Here is a 7,799-nt window from a genome sequence, read left to right on the forward strand (position 1 = left end):
TGTTGTTGAGTTTTTGTTTTTTTTTTAAATCATCTTTCCACCGAGGGAATTGCTCTATTTCCAAAAGTGAGTTCTTAAAAAAAGAAAACTACAGTCTGTACTTTGAAATCAGGTGCAATTATCCTATTAGCAATTGAAACCTTTCCAAAATTAGGAGAGGCATAATTTAAACTTCTTAGGTCTAAAATAATGGAATTGACTACTCACCAGTAACTAGAATGCACTTACTGGGATGGTTTAGTTCCATAGTCCTGTGGGGGGTAATCTCTAATTCAGAATCATCAGGGAAGATCTATGGAAAATTTCTGGCTTACAGTGATTTTTTGTGCTTAATTTCAATAAGACTCAAAGGGAATCTAAAATTTGCTTTGAGTTCCCTAAGTGGTGATTGGAAGTAAGGTTCTCCCATTGATAGAAATATCCTTTTCACAAAGATATTTTTGTTGTTATATATAATTATCTCAAATAAAATAGAGAGTTGATTGATGTTATTTGAAGAGATGGGGAGTTTATTAGAGGGAAAGGAAACATGTTTTTGTATATTGAGTTATTATTCATAAATTGCTCAGTGCCCCACTTCTTAACTAATTATAAAGAAGAAAGAACCTATAAACTAAGTAATATTAAGATACCAATGACTAATATTGCATTAAAATTTTTGTATTACTCTTTCCAAGATTGTTTGCATCTTCAAACAGAATGTCTAGAGGTAGAAATATTGTAATTTATCTAAAGAGTCTCTAGATAGTAATACAAGTGGCAGCCACATTCAAATGGACACTACCTTTCAAATCAAATACCATAGTACAATTTCTATTATGCTCATAAGGAGTGTCTTTCTAAGGTATTAAAATGAAACTTCTCATTAGTTTCTGGTTATAGATAATGTAAAGTGAGGATCCTCTACCCTATCTCTCTCACAAATCGACTATAAACCCTGAACAGTATGCATGAATCAATTATTTGAGGACTCTTCCAAGTAAATATATTCACAATAGCCAAAAGATAGAAAGCTGGATGAACAAGTAAAGAAGATATGTTGTATTTATACAATGGAATATTACTCATCCTTAAGAAGAGTGAAATTTGTCATTAGTGACAACATGGCTGAACCTTGAGAATATTATGCTAAGTGAAATAAGTCAGACAAAAACATTTATCACACGATTTCATTCATGTGTGTAATCTAAACAAAGAAACAAAACAAAACCCAGACTCATGGGCCCAGAGAACATTTTGAGGGTTGCCAGAAGAATGGGAGGCAAAATGGGTGAATGGGATTAAGAAGTACAAACTTCCAGTTATAAAATAAACCAGCCATGGGGCCGTAATGTCCAGCACGGGAAGTATAGTCAATGACATTGTATTCACATTGATGAACGTTGTAAGGTGACACATGGTAACTAGACTTACTGTGATGATCATTTGTAATGTATACAGATGTCAAATCACTGTGGTGTACAACTAAAACTAATATAATATCATATGTCGGTTATACTTCCGTAAGTTTTGTAAAATGGTTTAAGAAAGTAAATCTTGAGGGGGCACCTGGATGGCTCCGTCAGTTGAGCATCCCACTCTTGATCTCAGCTCAGGTCTTGACCTTGGGGTTGTGAATTCAAACCCCACGCTGGGCTCCAGGCTGGTTGTGGAGGCTGCTTTAAAAAAAATAAAAATAAAAAAAGCAGGGAAGAAAATTAAGGCTGGAATATACAAGTTGCTGACAAATCATGCAAGTGGAAACATTACTGTGAACAAATGTGACGAGAGAATGAAGCCTGTGATAATCACAGAGATACAGATTCAGAAGAACAACCCACAAATAATTTAAGGATTTAAAATTAAAGTTAGAAATTCACTACAGACAAAATATTTGCTGTGAAGAATAAGGCAGAAATATGCTTATGTTGAGCAAAATTGTCCATCTGTCTCTCTGTTGCATTCAGAAACCAACCAAAGACTTCTTGCTTCCTAATGAATATGGAAGACTGAGCTGGCATTAGTGAGAGCAGACAGCAGTGCCGAATGCAATTCAGTAACTCGTGTCATATGTCATGTAACATGACCTTACTGTCCACATATTTCTTTTAATTTGCATTGCTTTACTTGATGCTGTTAGGTGAAATTCAGCACTTCTAAAATACTCTAGGTTATTCATGATTCTGTTAATAAGACATCATAAATTCTGGATATGAGACTGGTATGTGAAGATAGAATCGACACTTGTTGGTTTTCCCCCTCAGTCCATTCCTCCTTATTCTCTTAAGAATTTTCCATTTGGGATCCTGTTTGTTCTGGGGAAACTGAATCTATCTCTGGGACCTGGGACCAAGTCCGAGCCAGTTACCACATTCCATTCCCCTGGCCACAGAATTGGAGCAGCAGAAGGTATAAATTCTGAGCTGACCCAGTGCAAGTGAACCTTTGAATATGTGCTCAGGTTGCTGAGACAAAAATACCCTCTCTACTGCTGATATGATATGAAGGAATGATTTTGCATCCATGAAACCTGTTAACTACCATCATGATGGTGAGTGACTCAACGTGACATCAGTGCTGAAAACAGCTGAGTAGAGAGATTGACAGAAATCAGTCACTTGAAGATATCAAGCCTATTCTAAATCCAGCTCCCTCTTCTGTACTTTTCAGTTACATAACCATTTAAGTTCCTTAAGTGCTAAGCCAATATGAGTTGGTGTTCTATAATAAATAACAGTATCACACCTGTTCCAGAAGGAAAACTAATACTTTTTGTGAGAGGCAAAATAATGGCCAACGAAAGGTGTCCACCCTCTAATCCTTGGAACCTGTAAATAAGTTGTTTTACGACAAATGAGGAATTGAGATTCTAAGTGGAACCAAGGTTGTAATCATCTGACCTTCAAATGCAGAAATTATCCTGGGTTATCAAGATCGGCTCAAAGTAATCACAAGCATCCTTAAACTTACAAGAAGGCAAAAGATGAGTTAGAGTCAGAGCATGCTAAACCCCCTGCACTCAGGTTTAAGCAACTGCTATTCTACTTTCTGTTTTTATAAATTTGCTTACTCAACACATTTCATATAAGTAGAATTATACAGTATGTGGTCTTTGTTACTGGCTTATTTCACTTAGCATACGTTTTTCAGTCTTCCCCCATGCTGTAACACGTGCCAATACTCATTTATTTTCATAGCTGAATACTATTCCATTGAATAACACATTTGTTTCCTCTGGCTGATATCACAAGTTACCAGAAATCTAGTGGCTCGAAGCAATATAAATTTATTATCCAACAGTTCTATTGATTAGAAACTCAATACAAGTCTCACCTTGTTAAAATCAAAATGTTGGCAGGGCTGCATTCCTTTCCGAATGCTGGGGAGAATCCACATCCTTGTCTTTTCCATCTTTTAGAGACCTTCTCCAGTGCTTGGTTTATGGCTTCTCTCCAATTTTCAAAGCCAACAAAAGCAGGTGGCATTCTCACATGGAGTTTCTGTGACTGCCTCTTCTCTCTCCACCTTCCAAATATAAGTAGCCTTGTGATTACGTTGGGCATCTTGATCTTTCAGGATTAACCTCCCCATCTCAAAGCCCATAATTTATTCACATTTGGAAAGTCCCTTCTGCCATGTAAGATTACATATTCACAGGTTTCTTGGGTTAGGGTATGGTCATATTTAGGGATCGTTATTCTGCCTACCCCATTTGGGTATGCCACATTGATTTATCCATTCATCAACTGCTGGGCATTTGGGCTCTTTCCACTTTTTGATTATTATAAATAATGCCCTTGTGCATTTCATGTGCATATGTTTCCATTTCTCTTTGGCATATACTTAGGACTGAAATTGCTGGGTCATGTGGTGACTCTGTATTTAACTTTATGAGAAGCTGCTAAACCGTTTTGCAAAGAAGCTGCATCATTTTACATTCCAGCAATGTATGAAGATTCCAGTTTCTCCACATTCCCACAAACAATTGTTATTTCCTGTGTTATTTGTTGTAGCCATCCTCACATTTTCCTTTCTAATTAGTGTTTGGATGGTAAATTTATTTCCATTTTTTCACCTTCAACCTATGTATTTATATGAAAGTGGTTTTCTTGAACAGCATGAAAATGCAGCTTATATCACATTATGTTTGTACCTATACCATAGCCCTTGGTAATATTAATTTAATTTTAATATTCTATATTAATATTAATTTAATATTTTAATATTAAATTTTAATATTAATTTCTATAACAAATTTTTGAGAGTGAAGTTTTTGAAAATGTGCAAGCCTTCACAAATTTGCCTGTCATCCCTGCTCAGGGACCCTACTGCTCTTTTCTCTACCATTCCCATTTTCGTGCATGTACTGCTAAAGTGAGCATTCTTTTTTTTTTTTTATGTTTTTAATTTTTTTTTTTTATTTGACAGAGAGAGATCACAAGTAGACAGAGAGGCAGGCAGAGAGAGAGAGAGAGAGAGAGGGAAGCAGGCTCCCTGCTGAGCAGAGAGCCCGATCCCAGGACCTGAGATCATGACCTGAGCCGAAGGCAGCGGCTTAACCCACTGAGCCACCTAGGCGCCCCTAAAGTGAGCATTCTTATAATAATGTTCTTACTTGCTTAGAGCCGTACTAAATTATAGGCCTTGTGAGGGCAGAGATAATATCTATTTATAATTGTATTTCCTAGCTTTCTAAATTAAGTATTTGCTGAATGAATACATGAAACTTCATAGATTTTCACTGTACACATATTGTTCAGAAGGCTTATTTCATGGTTGTCGATTGGCTCTCAATTATTTTGTATTGGAGGGGCAGCTAAGAGTATTGGTTATACACTTGAAAAGGGACTGGATTGAACTCACTTTTTCCCCACAAGGTGCTTAGTTAACCTTCCAATTCCAGCAGTTTCCAACTGTTTACTAATCCAACAACGATTATTTCTCCTGAGTCAAAGTTCTTTTTAGTCTAATATTTATGTGATCTTTTTCTGGACTGGCTTGACATCATGCTCATTTAATATTGTACTATTCTACTCTACATGATGCCTTTTGATCAACTAAACATTCCATCTAACAGATGTGTCAGTAAAAAGATAGCTCGTCAGTTGCAGTAGACATAAATTTGGCACATGATTGACACTGTTCACACACAGAGGAAGAGGTATCAAGTGAATTTGTGTCATGGCATCATAATGCAAAACAGCAAAGTATTTATTCAAAGAATATATTAAAAATTTTAGATATGGCAATATCTGGAGTTCTAAAGAACATTTCATAGATGTTAAATCAAGATCTTTGTTGCTTTGGTGTTTCAGTCTGCTTGAGGATTCGTCAAAAATAATTTACAGTTAGAGGATCTGTTTTCATATTACTGTGGAAGGAAATATAATTAAGTTAAATTATGGACACAACCTAGATTCTTAATCCTGACTCATTAGAAAAGACTTAAATGCAAACAGCCAATGGTTTTTAATTATAGGAGAATAGATATTGCAAGCTTTGCTATTACATAAATATAAAATCTGTCTTTAATACCCTAGATTAAGTGGAATAGTTGATTTAAAAAAATAGGTATGGACTGTGTTTTACTGAAGAGAAATTACTTTAAATTGTTTTCTAGGTCTTTTCTGTTTCTCTCCCTTTTCACCCAGCTCTAGTTAAAATTCCTTTTAACTGGACAGGTAGGAATCCTGTCTTTTGGTTGTTTGGCACTTTCACAGCAGTGAAAATCATAACATGCATACATAGTAAGTGCTGATAAATGTTATTTGAAAGCATGCTGCTTCTCTGACAACCTCTGTTCTGCCTTTGCCCGGATGCCTCTTCCAACACTCCTCTTCCTATGGCTCTATTTCTTGCTCTGTCTTTGCTCAGATGTCATCTTGTCATGTGCGGCTTTCTTTACCATGTTGCATGAAATCTCAGTTGCTTTCTCCCTTGTCCATTGCCCTACCTGACTTTTCTCCACTTAGGAAATAAAACTCTGATTTTTCTGTGGGCAGAATAAGAAAATGTGTAAGAAACTCTGACATATTTTTAAACATAATTTTAATTTGTATTATGATGGTAACATAAGCTTTTGTGAAAAATTAGAAGTTGTAGAGATAAAAGAAAAAGTACACTTTTATCCTGCAGTGACATAAACATGTTTAACATCTAAGTTTAACACTCCCTGGGAGTTTCTTTGTAAATATTAACTTATTTTATTTTCTACTTTCATTTCTAAAGTTTAGAATGCAAAACATCTATTTAAATTTTGAATTTAAATGACAATAGAATATATCATTACTTTTAACTATTTGAAGATTTAAAAAATTAAAAAGGTATATAATGTGTGAAGACAATTCAAAATGATATACTGAGTGTTATCAATATGCTTTTCTGTAAAAAAGTAAAAAAATAGCATCAAATTTTCCTAAAGTGCAATAGGAGAAAGATTTTAACACTTATTTGATACTGATGCTTAGATGGATATTTTTAAATTTTATTTTCAATTGACTAAGTAATGATAAAAAATTTATACAAAATGAAGTTTTGCCATATTTTTGCTTCTGTCTTCTATAAAGCATGGATTACATAATTCCAATTTTAAAAATCCATAGAGTAAAATTAACCTGTACAATTTGACATCCTTAAGGTCAACAGATACAGAGACCAAAGATTCTGTGACATGTTTAATTACTAAAACTGATATAGTAACTTTCTGATTAAAATATTATTTCTATCTTAGCATTGATTTTAGGAGATAGAGTTCAGGCCAATATGGAAGTGGGAATGAAAATGGTTATGATGATGTTTTGGCTATATGGTGCCAGTGAGAACGTTAAGATTTCCTTAATTGAACTTCTTTTCTTGTCTAATTCAAGTCTGAGTATCTTCTATGGATGCCAACACCTACTTTGCAGAATTGTTATGAAGAGTAGAAATACATACCAGTCAGGAATTAGGCACAATGCACATAGTACACAACTCAGCACACGGGGACTTATTATCTGATGCATTCATTTTCAAGTTTTACCATTTGCTCATACACTACTCTAAATTTGACTCCCTTCAATCCTTCCTTCTTTCCTTTTTTTTTTTTCTTCCTTCCTTCCTAAAAATGCTTCACCAACACAAGGTCTCAGCAATTACTTATCCTTTAAAGGAAAGTGGAATACTGCCTATAATATCTAGCTTTTCTAACTGAATATGTGGCAGAGATTGTTCTTCATCTATCTTCCTCCTGCAAAACAGAGATAATCTAATCTGCTTTACCTACAGCAGTACAGGTAGGTGGTAAAGACATAAGATAATACTTGCAAACAGCTTTCAGAAATCTAAAGTATTTAAAACTGCCTTTTTGTTTTACACATTTTATCAGAGGTTACAAATTGGTAACCCTAATGGGGGCCCTACGGCTCTTTGTTTGACATGCATATGCAATCTCTTTCAGAAGGAGCCTGTGTTTTCCAGTTTATCATACTCTTTATAACTCTTGTGCTGTTAGGTCATTTTATTAGTTTTTATTAATTTACATTTCCATTTGAATTATTACCAAGGTGAAAAATGAAAACTGATTTTGTGGAAACATCAAGTCATTACTTTGTGAAAACAGGTTTGGGTTAGCACATCCCCAAGGTCCTTTTAGCACTATCAGTCTGTGTTGCATTGTTACTTTCAAGAGGAACTTGGAAGGTTTGTGAATTTGATTAGTGAAATATAGAAAATTACCTCTTTCTTTCCAGCATGTTCTTTAATTATGAATGTAGGTAATAAACCATAGTAGTATTGGAAGTACCTACATGCCATCACTACTAGAAGTATTTTTGCATCGTAAT

General features: G+C 34.8%; 1 non-coding gene across 1 annotated transcript; it reads right to left on the reverse strand.

Moving 5' to 3' along the window:
• Window positions 1-4,254: 4,254 nt before the first annotated feature.
• LOC123933295 lies at window positions 4,255-4,361 on the reverse strand. Its single transcript, XR_006816544.1, has one exon. It is a non-coding gene; the product is annotated as a U6 spliceosomal RNA (small nuclear RNA).
• Between the last annotated feature and the right edge of the window lie 3,438 nt (window positions 4,362-7,799).

This window comes from Meles meles, chromosome 20 (assembly GCF_922984935.1).
Source record: "Meles meles chromosome 20, mMelMel3.1 paternal haplotype, whole genome shotgun sequence".
Taxonomy (NCBI): Eukaryota; Metazoa; Chordata; class Mammalia; order Carnivora; family Mustelidae; genus Meles; species Meles meles.